Below are 16,701 nucleotides of genomic sequence, written 5' to 3'. Positions count from 1 at the left end.
CTATCTATCTATCTATCTATCTATCTATCTATAATGCATTGTTTCTTTAAGTTTGTTTTCTACTCTATTTTAAAAGTATGCCACCATGGGGGTAGGCAAAAATGTTTTTAGAAAATGGCCAAACTTTTACAATTTTAGGCTTCTCAGGTCATACAGTTTCTTTTACAGTCAGTCAACTCTAATACTAACATTATTATAACTATTTCAACTCTATTATTATGAAAGTAGCCAGAGTAAATGAACCAGCATGACTATGTTCCAATAAAACTTTATAAGAATAGATAGTGAGTCAGATTTAATCTATAGGCTGTAGTTTGCTGATCCCTAGAATGTAAATTAAATAAGGCTTACTGAAGCCTCTAACACACACAGTTTGCTGATGATTGATAGGAAGAACTAGCTACTGAAACTGAGACAGATACTGTCTGACAAGGCAGTAATACCACCCCCCTTTACAGATTAAGAAACCAAGTTCAGAAAACCTAAATAACTTATCTAAGATGACATGAAACAGTAGTGGAATCCTGGGGCTCCTGTTGGTGATGTGACAGAGACAGTAGGCTTTGAGCTGGGACCTATGTCCCATATTTATGAGATCCTTAGAATTGTACCCTCAATTTCATATAAACACTGAGAGACTAAGCAGTCTGGGGATGATGTAAAAAGTATCTTTTATATGTCTCCTGAGCTAAGTGAAGTGGATAAGGGTGTGTGCTCTCTGCTGCCTCAGAACCTAGCTTTTGGAACTTGCTCCTGCTGTTCATTCAGTGACTAGGCAGGTGGGTTAATGTTTTTGCACTCGGTGCTCTCATCTGCTGAACAAGTGGTATCACTACCAAGAGTGGTATCAGTACCAATTGGTGAGTTGTGGATTCAAGAAGTCAGTCTATGAGAAAGGCTTAGACCAGTGCATGATGAGCATTGTTATTTAACACAACGGGTCATGGCCAAAAAAATAAAAAGAGAGAAAAGACTGCTTCTGTACATGGCTGGTTGATAAGACTTGTGATCAGTGGTAAAGCAAAGGAGAAAAGGAAGAAAAAGTAAAATGATAGGAAAGATGAAGAAGAAAGATAAAAAGTAGTAGCAGTGCACATGAATGACATGATTGTAGAAAGGGGAGAAGTTTTGAAATAGTTACTCCATGAATGCAAAGATATTTGCAGACTGAAAAAATAATGAAGAGAGCCATAACTCCCCTAACTCCTAGATACAGGTGGGGTATCTGTTTCCAGGATTTTGTATCTACCTTTTGTGTGTTCTAGAGATGCTTCCTAAGTTTTCCAGACAGTCCTTTACTATTAAAACAATTGTCATTTGGGTGCCACTCAAGATAAATGAAGGAGGGTCAGTCCTGAAATGCTTCTGCACAGGATGACAGCCTGGCCCGGCAGCCATCCTGCTCCCTCTACTCCTGCCTGGTTTGCATAGCAGCTGCCCTGTGCTTCTCCCTCAGCATCTCTTCCAAGTGCTTTGCAAGGCGTCTGCTGCTCACTGATGCCTGCTATCCCCCAGAGTCCAGCTAGCACACGGCCGTTGTATCTAACAGACGCCCGATGTCTTGAGGATCACACAAGGGAGTCTCAGTACAGGAAGGGAAACATAACCAAAGATCTGACCTCGCTATGCCCAGCATCCATTAGCCACACTTTCCCACTGGATGCTTCCTTCCTGCAACTCTGACTTGTTACAATGGAGAAAGAGTATCCGTCGACAGCATAATGATGATGACTGACAGACAGTAAGCCCCGTAAAGTCAGCAACTTTGCCTGTAGTGCCTAATACCATCTCCCCTTCATCTGGCTCTATGCTTTGGTACAAGGTAGGGATGCCATAATATTTGTTATGTGAACATATGGATGAGCTCTGTAGAGGTTCATTGCCCCAAGTGAAGGCAGACTTTGGTAAATCATGTAGAATATAGCCATGCATCACATAATAATGGGGATACATGTCAAGAAATGTTTCATCAGGCAATTTTGTCATTGTTTGAATGTCATAGATTCTAATTACACAAACCTAGGTGGTTCACTTGCTACCTTGGCTCTGTGGACTAGTCTATTGAGACCAACATCACACACACACACACACACACACGCACACACACATACATACACAATCCACACTGACCAAAAAATGATTAAGCTTGCATAGCTGCACCTTCTGTGATTAGACAGTTTGCTGGTTGAGAGCTCCCCACTCCATCTCTAACTAACATACATTTCAGCGTCTATCCTGGAATTCAGAAATTGCTGATTTATTTTTTAAAATAACATCTTTTTGTCTCTACTGTGTTGGCTATATTATTTTACATAGACAAGATCATAGCGTCCTATTGCTCTGTTTCTGTTTATGCTACTCCTCTGCCTTTGAAAGTAGTTGCCAATATGATTTTTAAAGACTGCATAACTTCCAAAAAATGTGTGGTAACTCACACAATTTGCTTAATCGTTCTTCTTTTATTGTACATTTGCTATTATAAATGACATTACAATGAACATTCTTATATTTAAATCTTTGTCCACAGTTTTTACTACTTCCTTAATACAGATTCTGGAAATAAAATAATGGGATCAAAATATTTGAGTGTCTTTATGGCCCTTGTACTAATGCCAAATTGATGCCCAAAAAATTGACCTAAAATATGCTCTATTGTCCATAAACATATGCTTTAAACACAGGCATAAGCATGCTTACTTCATCTGATACTCCTCAGTGTATTATCATTTAAAAATCTCAATTAATCTGATAACGAAAAAAATAGATTCTTACTGTATATTATGCTTCTTTGATTATCAGTGAGTCAAAAGAAATTTTTGGGAGCCAGATTAACATTTATAGTTTCCAGTCATAACAGATACTACAACAATCATTAATATGTATGAGCTCTCTGTATGTAATTTCCTTTAAGACCAACACTCTTGCTGCTGAGCAGAAGACGGCTGCGGTGGGTTGTGGAGTCCAATCGCTGCCATATGCTTGGTGCTTATTATTAAGCCCAACTACCGAGCAAAGAAAGACCTAATTAGCCTTTTTGGGAATTATTTTAAGCCTTCAGCAGTGAAAGGCCTAAAGTTGATTTATTTCCCAGAATCTATTTGTATTTGATGCCTTTTTAAGTTGAATCAGACTAAATGGCCAGGCATGGTTTCAACCTTCTGTGAAGAAGTTCCTCAACTTCTAGGAGACAGTAAAAATAATCACCTCAGCGCCTTTGCCCATCTCTGAGATGCCATTTGAAGACAAAAGATTGAGTCATTTGAAAAGAGAGAGAGCCACTGGGGCACTAACAGAGACAGCATGAGTTGAATTGATCTCAAATTACCAGTGTCTGCAATGGAGGCTCCGAGCTCAGAATTCTCAGTTTCGAGGCAGGAGCTCAGCTGAGAACTTGGCCTTTGCTGCTAAGGTGAGAATTAGGAGAAGGCGCTCTCTAATAAAGACACGTGTCTCTTCACAGGGCTGGCTTAATCAAGAAAGCTGCTGCTGTCAGTGATTATCCTAGACTAGACCTGAATCTGCACTTATAAAACAAAAGCAAATTGTCTCTGATGCTAAAAGTCATCCTCCACATTCTGCTCCCACAGACTTCATTGCCTTGCGAGGATGGGAATGGCTTTTTACCCTCAGAGCATGTGGAAACACATTGTAATTCCCATCCTTCCACTCCACCCGTTGCTGTCTAGCTGATTTTGCTCGTTTGGGCTGTTACTCGTCGATGGCACATTTGGAAACAGAATCCTGAGGTTGTCACGGGTCTGCACATATTTCCACAGTTCTCAAACACCAGGATGATAAACACTGTGCAGATGTTCCCCAGGCCAGTAACCCAGCCTGCCTTGGGCAGCTTCACACACAAGTGACTAAATGCACCCGTCTTGGAAGCAGTCCCTGACTTCACGCAGTCACTGACTATTTTTCTCACGAAAGACAAAGGGCCACGATTAATTAAAACCAGGAGCTTGTTACTTGTAAAGATAACAGGATGGCAGCCATTCCAAAATGTTCCTCAGCTTTGCAACTGCAGCATGTTGGGGGAGGCCAGAAGGAAAACAGCTTAAGTCTGTCTGTAGCCAGAAGCCATGACTATTTGCATGCCCGTATAAATATTTACGGGCAGATGTAGTATTTTTTTTTAAACGAATAATGAGTGAAAGTACAAACTGATGAATGATTGGAATAACTGCTCCAGTCCTACATTACCCCACTAGGACTCAGCAGGCAATGAACAGTGATGCTAGAGCCCAGGTAAGGGGATTTAGTGGGTGCTTACACCTGGGTTGAGTGTTCTCCATCCCTCTATCTGTGCATTCTTCATGATGAAGCAGATCTTTCTCAGAAATGAAAGACTGCAAAGAGTGAGGCTTGAGGAGGAAGCTGTGAAGTACTGGACCAGGATTCAAAGCCATCTACAGGATTCCAAAGCACATATTCTTAGCCCATATCTAAGGTAGCTGCTTACCATGTAAGGGTCACATTCGGTGCAGGTCATCGTCTTCGAATGGTCTCAAGCATAACTTACCTGGTTACTGATATTACTAGATTCAGAAGGCTCTTCAGAGATCTCAGCACCTTCATTTTGTAGTTGGGAATCCCACGTCCTGCCCCAAGTCCATGATTATTCAACTCACCTGTGGCCTGAGAGGAACACCTAGAACACACCAGGTAACAAACACTTAAACTGACTTTACCCCATTTCAAGTTGTTGTAGGTAGGGTCAAAGAAGGATTATGTAAACTAAAATAATGTATTGAGATCACACATATTTTCTAAAAATCTCTGAAGCCAATATCATGAAAAATCATCCTTGTGCACATAACTCCCTCAGTAAAAATAAACATTAAAAAGACAGATGTATGAGAAATTCCTTCACTTAAAAACATCATTAAAATGATGAGAACATGATGAATTTGCTAATTGTGCAATATCATCAGCAAATATTTGATTATAGCTTTTTAAAAAATTGATGCGTGTGCTGCCTATATGTTATCGACAGTGAGAGAAATTACATTAGTGGTGTTATACTAATGGTGAAAGTTAAAAGCAGGAGTGAAGTTAAAATTGGAAAATATTGACACCAATTTCTGCTGACTGTATCACTTCTGTGTGTAAATGGTCTCCTCACCTTCCATTCCTTCTAGACCTACTTCCATTTCAGTAACTGAATCCCCCAATCCACCTCAGTGGGACCAATGCAATAGCTTCCCATCAAACTGCTTCCCTCTGCTCCTGCCCATAACAGTCCCTAGACAGTGGCCACTAACGGTAGCCACGCCTTTAGGGACAATTTTCATTACCTTCTCACTGGTCATTTGTTTCCTAGACTTTTTCTCCAAACTCTTTCCTTATACCCCATATACCTCATCTGGAAATGGACATACATAGCTATGCATGTATGCATACCCCCTGGATCCTAAAGTTACAAATCTCATGAGAGGTCTGTCCAAGACCTCCAGGTCTCCCTCCAGCAATATGATCACACAGCTCACCATGACAGAGAAGTTTCAAGTGCTGAAATTATATAGGCTATGGGAGAGGCCTGTAGCTTTAAGAAAAGCAAAGGAAGAATTTCTCAAGGAGGATTAAAGGGTCCGGCATAGGCTCTACACCTTGGATGCTGAGTCAGACAGACTTCTGTGCTGGAAGTTGATGTCACCTTCTTTGAGTCTGCCCATTGGGATGAGCAAAAGGGCAAAGGATACTGGGGCAGCTTCTTGAGGAAACACTGGAGTAAATTGTGGTGGCTACTAATTTTCCCTGTTTAGGAAGCTCTCCCACCAGGTTAAATGCTGCCAGGTTAAATATAGGCTGCATTTATCTGCTAAGTTTGGCAACCTTACTCCCTACCCAACCCCTTTTTCAATTAATAGATGCCACAAGAATAAATATAGGCACCAAGCCCATTTCAACAGAGGTTGGTTCAACTCATGCACACACAGCCCAATTAGGGTCTGAGCCATTTCTTGGGGTGGAAATATACTCTTTGGCTACTAATCTGTGGATCTCTGGCTGCTGTGCTTTCTGTTACAAAATAGTAAGACTAAAAAATGCAAAGAGAAGCTGCGCTAAAGAGTGAAGGGAACAGACCAAGAACTCTGGTCCCCAGCAATAGTGTGTGTGACCTGGCCCCTGCAGCCCTTCTTCTGGCCCTCAGTGCTCCCTCATTGCAGCCACAGGAACTGGGAAAGTCCTTTTTATTCTGTTAAACAAATTAACCAACTGAATTGGGTTTCTATGTTCCTGAAGGAGCTCCTGATTTAAATAGAAAGAACTTTCAATTCTTGGCTTTACTGCTCTAATAGCACATGTAAAACACAGCAGGGCACACAGGATGAGGGCCTGGTTCTGTGGGTAGGCTTCGCCTTTTACTATGGATTTGTAGAATTAGGAATCATTTGTGGCAAAAATCGAAGCCCAGGATCCCTATTTGTGAGTTGTCTTTTTACCATTTCCCTGTATCATATGGTCAAAGCCTTTATTTTATAGATCTTATAGCAGGTGACGTTAACAATGTGTCTTAGATCAAATGGCTCAAACTCATGTTTCAACTCAATTATTTTGTATTGAGGTTATGGAAATATATTTATATATTTTTAAATATTTATTTATTCATACAGAACTGGGGTACAGGCCAGGGATGCGGAGGGTGAGAGGATTCACCAGGACAGAGTGGGGAGCAGAACAGGCAGATCAATGAAGTACACTGCTGAGGGGAGCAGTGGGCAGTCAGGAGAGGTCTGCCATGCCATATGGCAGGCGGGAATCGAACTCATGCGGAAGTGGCTTAAGTTTCTTAGTGCTGTGCTTTAACCTGCTGCGCCACCAGGGAGGGCCGAGGTTATGGAAATATTTTAATACGAAGCTAAGATAATAAAAATGAGAAAGACTACTTGTATATCTGAAAATATAATGTAGTCAACAGGGAAGTGTAAATGCTTATATGGTTTCTACTGATGGCAGCAAATTGAAGGGACAGTTTGTTAGTGGTTCTCTTGGCAGTAAGTCTTTGCTCACCCTCTTTTCTTCTACTACCAGATCCTGCTACTCTGGCAATGCATGGACACATGATCCAGGTCTGGTCCATCACAGAACTCGAGTTTCCTGGCTACAGGGATGGCCTTGGGGCTAGGCCTCACCTGAGAGAGAAATACCCAGTGACTGAAGAATAGCACAAATACACTCCTCTCTTGAACTTGAGTTGTTAGCTCTGAGGAAGATGTTTGCCTTTCTGGGAGTTAAACTGGGAGAATGCATGTCTGCCATAGTGGGCACCCACATTTCTGCCATATTGGAAAAATATCTCTGAGGTAGAGAGATATTAAACACAGAGATAGAAGCAGAAAAGTGTGGTAAACTTGGTTTTTATAATTTTCAAACCCCCCAGATCTACCCATTCCTAAGAATCCCCTTCTCTTTTTAGGAGAGAAAAAGAATGTTTTTATAGAAGTTATTTTGATGAAATTTCTGACACTTGAAACTTAAAAAGTAGTTTTATTTCATTTGTTACACTGCTATTCTTCTCGTTGACATGGTTTATTGAAAGTTGCTTGCTTGTAATTCTCTAAATTAATAATGACCTGATAAAAGCTAATAGAAAATCTAAGGGTAAGTTTAAATTCAACATGCATTTTGGAGGAAAATTTATACCAACCTCATGCAATATTAAAAAACAAAGTGTAGCTTTAGGCTACAATGTGGGGGGAAAAAAAAAGCCTAAAGAAGAAAATTTATGAGATATGGGAGAATAAATCTAGAATAGAAAAGACCTTTACAAGCAATTTTAACAACTAGAGACCAGAAAGGAAAATATTGATAGACTTGATTGGGAACTATTTAAAATTGTTAAAGTCTGAAAGTTGTTATTAACAAAACTAAAAGATAGGTGACAGAATGGGAACTACAAAACATATCATTACTAATGATCTAATGTCAATGTCTGCAATATATAAAAAGTTCCTGTAAGTCAACATGTCAACATAACCCAGGAGAATTTGTTTTATTTTTGAAAAAGTAGAAATACCCAATTCATTATTTATAGTTCTCAGAAGAGAAAAAAGAGACATAACTGATTTCAACTTAGTGCAAGGAGCACAGGCAGCATCTATAAATTAAAGCTGAAAATTATTGGAAAACACAGCTTTTCCTTTGAGGAATGTCTCATTTGCATAATCCTATCTCAGGATAGGAGAGACTCCACGAAGTTCACCTTTGAGCCACTGATAAACCTTGCTCATAAATCTCTTATAACCCTAGAGCTATTGAATTCATTGTTGTTCATTGGTTTCCTTTCCCTCATTGGCCAAGGCTTGCAGCCACCACTTTGTCTTAGTGACTAAGATGGTCTCTATGAATTCCTGATCTCTTACTGGCAACTGCCCATAGAATAGATTCTCCATAAATGTTTAGCAAATAGACACATAACCAATGAATGTTGGCTCAGAATCTAGATTCCACAGGAAAGTGTCTTTCATCTCATTTAGACTATAGATATTGACACATCTTGCCCTACTCATATGAGGAGGCAAAGTGACAGAAAGCTCTGTATTTAATCAATTCTAATATACCAGTTTTTGGTGTCATTGGTATGTATTAATTGGGTTATTCTTCCTGATGATGTGACAAAACAAAGGCAGCTTCTTGATGTTTTAGTCAACAAATGATTCAAAGGTCATTTGGTAAAAACTATCCATCCTGGCTGTTGAGTGAAAATCTTCTCTTCTTGACATTCTGTAAGATCTAGGAAGCACCAGAACAAAAACTTGCAGAAAGAATGTCAGTGCCTTGAAAGATAATCTAGCATCTCCATCACTCTTGATGTCCAAAGGGAAAAATAGTCATGAGCACTTATGAGTTAAGAAACAATTCCAGGAGTCAGAATTGAAATGTGAAGAAGCTTAGAAATGCCTTAGTCCATCCAATACTTGTATCTTCCTCTTTATACTTGCAAAGAGTTGCCTTATAATACAGCTTATGTCTGCATGGTAAGAAAGTTTCGATTAATGTAAAATAAAACTTCTAAGTAATGAAAACACATTACATTATAATGTAATTTGTAAGTTGAACTGGGAGTGACATTTTCCCCTTTATTAGGGTATATAATGATAATGCATTTCACAAATACTAACATATTGGATTTAGTGAAAATATGGCATAATAATAACATTTAGTATATTTTGAGCCCTTATTTTTCCAGGACAACCTACACATACGATCTCATTTAATTGTTCTAACTTTAAACACAGCCTGTGAGTATCCCATTTTACAGATGATGAATTCAAAGTTTACTCCAGTAGTACTAGAATTTTCAAGTGCATCAGAGTTTGTGCAATTAATCAGTGCTTGAAAGAAGAAGCAACAGTGGCTTCTTTGGATATGCACATTTTTGTGCAGGATCTCAGATTTGGGGACATTTTCTCTGGTACAAAAAATATCTTTTAGCACTTACCTTGTTAAAAATCATAAAGAATAGGCCTTCCCTGGTGGCACAGCGGGTTAAAGCACAGCATTAAGAAGCGAAAGCCGGCCCTCCCTGGTGGCGCAGCGGGTTAAAGCACAGCACTGAGAATCTAAAGCCGCTTCCGCATGAGTTCGATCCCCACCTGCCCCGGAGGTGACCACATGGCATGGCAGACCTCTCCTGACCCACCCGCTGCTTCCCTCAGCAGTGTACTTTGTCTGCCTGTTCTGCTCCCCACTCTGCCTCTGGTGAATCCTCTCACCACCCCCTGTACCTCTGACCTGTACCCCAGCTCTGTATGGATAAATAAATAAATCTTAAAAAAAAATCACAAAGAAATCAAGTAAATTGTGAGCATGTATTCATGTTTACAAACAGTAAGTATGAATGTCCACTAAACACACATGGCATGTTTAATGTAAACATCTGAAGTGCAATGGAGGGGTTTATCTGTAGAGCTGCTGTGTAGCCACCAATGAGAAAACTATGGCAAAGACCGTGATAGCTTTGGTCAAGTTTTGTCTCTGTGATGGTGAAGAGCTCACTGCTTCCCTGTGCTCCAACATCCAAACACCAGCTGCCATCTTAGATCCCAATGGCAGGTCTCCTCTCCTGCATTTTAAAATCTGTACTTAAAGACTGTAGTTCACAGAATTAATTTGCAAGTAAATAAGTCAATTTCAAAACCCCTCCTAATAATAAGTACAAAGTTAAGTTTAAAATGCTGTAAATGAGAGTCAGCTATTAAACCTGTATAAATATAAACCACCTGGGATGAATCAGAAATCTTAGCTAAGTGAATTAACTCTAAGTCTTCTTTCCAACCCACCAGCTGACAGACTGTTTAAACCTTGGCATGACCTTATTAGAAAATCATTTGGAAAACTGCTTTATTAGCTACAGAATATCTTCACAGATGGTAAAAGTCAATAAAAAATAAATTTTGAGACTTTTCATAGGTATCAGGGAAAACTGATTAAACTCACAAAGCTTTCTACTTAGGAATATCTTTGTTTCTTGAACTGATATTAAAATGACAGCTTCCTCTGAAGGCTCATTAGTTTGAGAGTGAACACAGGTCTTTGTAAAGGTATCAGCCATCCTGTTTTAAAAAAAACCCCTTCCTTCTGATTCTACCCAGTTTGCACCTCCTTGCAAAAGCATCCATTTTAAGATGGAAATACAAGTTTGTACTTTTTTCTCTTCACATAATTTCCTGCCAGTAGGTTGCTGCGTCAATAGCAGCCATCCTCAAACTCTGAGGCACAGTAGACTGGTGATTGCAACCTGGAGGCGGGGTCTTAGTACGCAGCATGTTAAATTTTGTCAGTGCTTAAACCATTGTGTCACCTAGAGGTGGACATTTATTAGTCTTGCTGTTTGCAGAGAAATGTTAGATCTTGGCCAGGAGCCTGTTGAAACAATGGCCAGTGGGGTTTTGCACCAGAAGGCACAACGTCCCATGTGTTTTCCTGGTGCCTTTGAACTTTGAGAACAGGACACTGGAGGTAGGTTTTCTGTTTCCTTGTTCCCTCTCCTTTTTGAGGCAAGAAGAGAGGTAGGATATCCTGTTCTTCCATTCCTATCAAGAAGGAATTTTTCTCATCTCTCTCTCTCCCTTTTTTTTTTTTTTGTAAATACAAATCTGGACTAGTTACTAGGGTGTCAAGCAGTCAAAGAATTTAATCTATAACAGGTTTAGGAATAATCCTGTTAAATGGTCTTCTGTGTCCTTTGAAATTTTGATTAGCTAGGGAACTGCCCATGTTGAACGCCAGACAGTCTTTCATGGAAGGAATTATGCTCCTAGTTACAGTTGGCCCGTAGGATCATGTTTTGTTTTTGTCTTTGAGATTTCATTTTCGAGCCCTTCCCAGGATCATTTCTCCTTATCCATTATTCTTCTGTAGGTGGGAGTTTTTAAAAAATCTATGAAAAGTGAAAAGGCTTTGTGAGGAAATCAATTAGTTCTGTATCAGACTAAAAAGGCAATCCTTCCATTGGTTTTCATGTAGCAAATACTTCCTTGTCAGAGATTTTGTCTGTCTTGCTGACAAAATCCTTGCTTCCTAGAGCAGCAGCTGGCGCATTGCAGACATTTAATAAATATTTGCTGAATGAATGAATGACAGATATTTGGCTAAACTTGCGATATTAACTAATGTACTAAAGAGGCTGCTTATTTTCTTTATAATGATCAACTATGAATGGGACAGGCGAACATAAATGCCTTTCAAACCACTGAAGTGTTAGAATGACATTACACTGTCATTAGCAAACATGTCCATCTCTGTGCGAATATCACACCCAGATTTGGTAAAGCCGCATCCAGGTGGATAAAGGCAAACAACCCATATACAATGTCATCTTCATAGTTCTTCCTAAATTGACTAAAGGATTTCTGGAGGGTCACTCTGCTCTGCTATTTTTTAAATCAAAGCAGAAGCAGGAAGAATCCTTGTTTTCTGAGTTAGGGATTAGTGTCTTGTTTGCTGTTCCCGGTTCATGGTCACGATGTGCTCTTTTATGGGGACTTCCAACTCAGATGAGAAAAAATTGAGCAGCATTTGATTCAGTGTTCACTAACATAGGCCTTCCCAACCATTCAGGACTTCAGAGGAAAAACTAAGAAATTTCTTCCTACATTTTAAAAAACTTTAATTCTAAAAGAACTCCATTAGCTTTATTTGAGTATTCTTTAGCCAGTGATTTAATCATTTTTCGACCTCCCCAAGACCTTAAAAATGTATTTCATGTCCTTGAATATTATATTTAAAGACATTTTTATCTGTTAAGACTAGTTAAGTAAACATAACCTTCCTCCTGCTCCGTTGAAAATTCATAAGAAAACACTGACATGGTCAATGTCAGTATCACATACAAAGCAAAGAAGCTTTGGAGTTGTTCTTTCAGGTAACTTACGAAGTTTGAATCTAGGTGATCTTGTTAACATATCTCTAGTGACAAAATTCTTTCCAGTTGAATTTACCCTTACCCCTCACAGAATGAATAAAAAGGTCATTCCTTGCCAAGCAAAATGGTTATGACTAAAAGAACATCATAGATTTCAAAAGTACTGTATTGAAATTATTTAGAAAAGTTAGCTCATATTGCTGCAATATGTTAATTTGTTATATTCTTTTTTTTTTTTTAAAGATTTATTTATTCATGTATACAGAACTGGGCTATAGGCCAGAGGTACAGGGGTGAGAGGATTCACCAGAGACAGAGTGGGGAGCAGCACAGGCAGGTCAACTGAAATAAACTGTTGGGGAGGGCAATGGACGATGCAGGAGAGGTCTGCTGCGCTATGTGGGCCAGCTCCCTGGCTGGGGATGGAACTCATGCTGTAGTGGCTGCAGTAGCTTCATAGTGCTGCACTTTAACCCACTGTGCCACCAGGGAGGGCCCTAGTTTGTTTTATTCAAGACTGAGAGCAAGAGACAACCTCCAACTAGGCACAACATACTGGATTCATGATACCAGGATACCGCTATCAGTCAGCCACATACTCCTTGCCCAATACCCTCCAAAACAGAAAAAGTCCAAGCAAATAGGGAACTTCATTTTTCGGGGGGTGGTCAGGTGGCCAACTGACCTTGCAACTAGCAAAGTCAGCTGTACTCGTTGTACTTCCAAAGAGATCTGATGGAGACACATTTCCAGCATCCCATACAGAACTGCCCTTGGGGAAACCTTTCAGGCAAGCTGATTCAGAGTCAGGTCCCCTCTGGGCGAGTCTGTGAGTGTCGCTTGGCCCCTGCACCGTTGGCTGGCCCTGAGCCATCCCTGCTTTGTCATAGTCAAAACAGCCAGACAGATTCCCCTCAACATATAAGATAGGAGAGCTAGGAACTGAGGGCAGGTGTTACCGCTCTGTTCTGTATTTTTTTCCTACCACAAAATAGTGATAATAGATGACCACTTAGAAACTTCATGGCTTATTCAATATATGTGTGGGCTGCAAGGAGGTTAGTCTTCCTCAACTATCTCAGTCAATCAGGCAAGTTGTTGGTACTTAATCTCCAAATGAAGAAAATAATAGCTTAACACACTGCTTGAGAAGGACAAAAGTCTTGAGTACTATTTTCAAAATGATTACCAGCAGACTTACCTAAATTATTTGAATTGCAAATGCAGATTAAAATTAAAATTAAAACAACTAATGAGAATAAAGATGCATTTTCAGCTTTCCTCAGTCTCCTTATCTGTAAAATGGTAATAATAGTAGCTATCAAGAGTGATTGTGAGGATTGAATGAGTTTATATAAATCAAGTATTTAAAAGATCCCCTTATATGTGCTAAGCATTTAATATGTCAACTCTTATGTTTCATAATTGCAGATATAAAACAATAATGTGCAAGAAAAGAAAAAGATAAAAATAGAATCAGACTTTAAGTGGCAAAGTTAATGCAGTATATACACATGCTGATTTTTCAATGACACATATGAAATACAGAATGTTCTACTGCAATGCTATGTCAATCAAAAATTAAAGTAGAATTGTTTTTTAAGATCTCTTTATCTATAAAACACATAGTTTTAATAAACTGCAAAGTAAGAAATAATGTGATTTATGCAAAAAGAAGACAGCATGTTGCTGCACGAAAGTGTATGTAAGTACGTAGAAGAGAATGTGGCAGAGGCCAGTGACGACTGCTGGAGAAAGGCTGGAATGAGGAAAGACATCCTCTTCAAGACGTGCACTTCTCTAAGCTGTTGGACTGTATCCCAATGGGAATCTGTTCTTGTCTTTTTTGTATTAAAATTGAATTTTCAAAATGAAAATGCAGAGTGTTCTTTTAAAAAACTTTTCTGAAGAGGATAGATACTCTGAATCCGTCAGCTAATCTCTTAGCGGAAAGGTTTTGAAACAGAAACTGGAAAAAAAACATGACACCTCGCTGTTCGAAGTGTGTGGTCCCGGGGCGGCCGCCCCGCACCATGTGGGAGCTCATTACAAATGCAGACTTGCTGGCCCAGGCCCAGACCCACCCAAGCAGGCCTGCAGTAACAGATGCCCAGGTGATCCCCGTTATGCTAAGGCACATGCTCTAAATCTTGTTTAGGAGCAAATTTTGTCAACAACAGGTCTTTGTCTTCAGGTTACAGTACTGAATGATATGTTTACAGATCTTATTTTAAATACCCTACAAAAGCTAGACTTTAAAAATGTTCATTTCTCTTGATCGTCTTGGGCACATTTTATAAAAGAGGCAGCACAGAAAAAACAGAAAGACCCAGTGGGAGCTCTTCATCTGAACCATCATGAACAGGATGAGGGGCAAACATCTTACTGGTGACAAGGGGGTAGACTTGCCTCCACAGTTGCATGGTCACCCCATCTTTACTATATTCTTCTCTCTCTCTAAAAGGAAATGCATTTATGCAACTCAAAGTTCAGTTTTCTTCTGTCCCCTGAGGTCAGTTCTTTCTAGGATATTTAGGAAAGAGACAAGCCTCTTTACTCTCAGCTTTCGAGTTACCACTTTATCACTCCTGCCTGTGTCCTCTGGAGTGTCTGCCTCACCTCACCTGGGGTGAGGGCAGCGGCTGAGTGGCTGTGTCTCCACAGGCAGCTGGCACATCCTTGTGATGTCCTGGGGAGGGCTGTGCTTGGAATCTCCACTGAGCCAGCCCCTGGTCATGAGGAAATAGCTACTAGCAGGGAATTATTATGGTTCACCTGTGTGTTCACACAGGTGAACACACACACACACCACACACCCTCTCAAGGACAAATGCAATTCTCAGAGAAAGTACAATGTAAATCAGCATTTTCTAAACTGTCTTCTATGAGTTCACAAATGTGGATGACATGTTTCCCTTTAAAAGCAGAGAGGAGGGGCCCTCCCTGGTGGCGCCAACGGGTTAGGACACAGCATTGCAAGCTGGCTGTAGCCGCTGCAGTGGCATTAAATCCCCAGCCCCAGAGGTGATCCACATGGCGCGGCAGACCCCCTCTTGACCCACCTGCTGCTCCCCTCAGCAATGTACTGCGTTGATCAGCCTGTTCTGCTTCCCACACTGTCTCTGGTGAAGCCTCTCACCACCCCTGCACCTCTGGCTTGTACCCCAGCTATGTATGAATAAATCCTTAAAAAAAAAAAAGCAGAGAGGAATAATAGAAACACTGATATAAATCTGTAGGAGGGAGCAGAACCCTTTCCCCAATTGTCCAGTAGTGTCTTAATCTGCCTGTCTCCCAATAGCATGATTTCATACTGCCCACCTCATAATTAAAATTAGCACCCATTTCAAGCAGCTGGTCTCCTCCCTGGCCACCCCGCGGGCCTGTGAGAGTCTGGTTAATCTCCCAGACTCAGAATGCAATTCTTTCTCTCTGCGCCTGTCACCCTGCTTAACAGAAAAGGTAGGAGGGGTGGGCTTCATGGGGCTGTGGCTGGGACATGTTGGCCCTTTCTTGTCTGGATTGAAGTTGACTGAAATGTTGACTGATCCCCGAGGAATGAGAAAGGCGTGTAGGGGAATCTTTCTTCTGTAGAATGGTAGTTTGGGATGTCTGTAGATATTTTCCCAAATTCTAAAAGAATTTGTGTCATAGTTGGAGAAATATAGGACTGCTCTTCCTGACACCTAGTAGAGCTCCTGTCTCAGCCTCAAGTCCCTTCACTATAAAATGAGCTGTTCTTAAATATATAACACATGACATATTTTATATTTTTTCATACTACTTTTTTTTAAAATTTATATTCTACCTTGCCTCCGAATGGATTTAAGGGACTTTACAAGGACACATAAAAATAGCAAGCGAGCATAAATTAGAAACATGTGCATAACAAAAGGGGGATGCCGCAAGACGGACATGAAGAGGAGTCAGGCTACGGCTACCCCAGCCTGGCAGCCCTCAGAGTCTTGCCCTCTTGTTTCAGGAACATGTTTCAGGTTGTTTTTACATGCAGGTAAGGTGTACGAAGGAGAAGGTGGTATCTGTCCCTACATGCAAGACAATCAGTAATAGCGTTTTCTCGCTTCTAAGAACTACTGAAGTATCAATATTGAATCAAGGACTTTGTATAATTGAAGACAAGTTTGTTGTGGTTTTTGTTGTTGAGGGTGTCAGATATAATCTTTGTATCTGTACCTTTCAAATTAAGAGCAGTCACCTTACTTACAAAAATAGTCATTAAAATAGAACATTTAGGAAGCCATCATGGTCTGATTTTAAAATCAAAACTGGTAAGAGGTAACTAAAAGTGATGGCTTTTCGGACTTTCGACA

This window comes from Condylura cristata, unplaced genomic scaffold (genome assembly GCF_000260355.1).
Source record: "Condylura cristata isolate star-nosed mole 26May11 unplaced genomic scaffold, ConCri1.0 scaffold00002, whole genome shotgun sequence".
Lineage (NCBI taxonomy): Eukaryota > Metazoa > Chordata > Mammalia > Eulipotyphla > Talpidae > Condylura > Condylura cristata.
The sequence above is the reverse complement of the archived record's forward strand: the minus strand, read 5'-3'. Positions refer to the sequence as shown.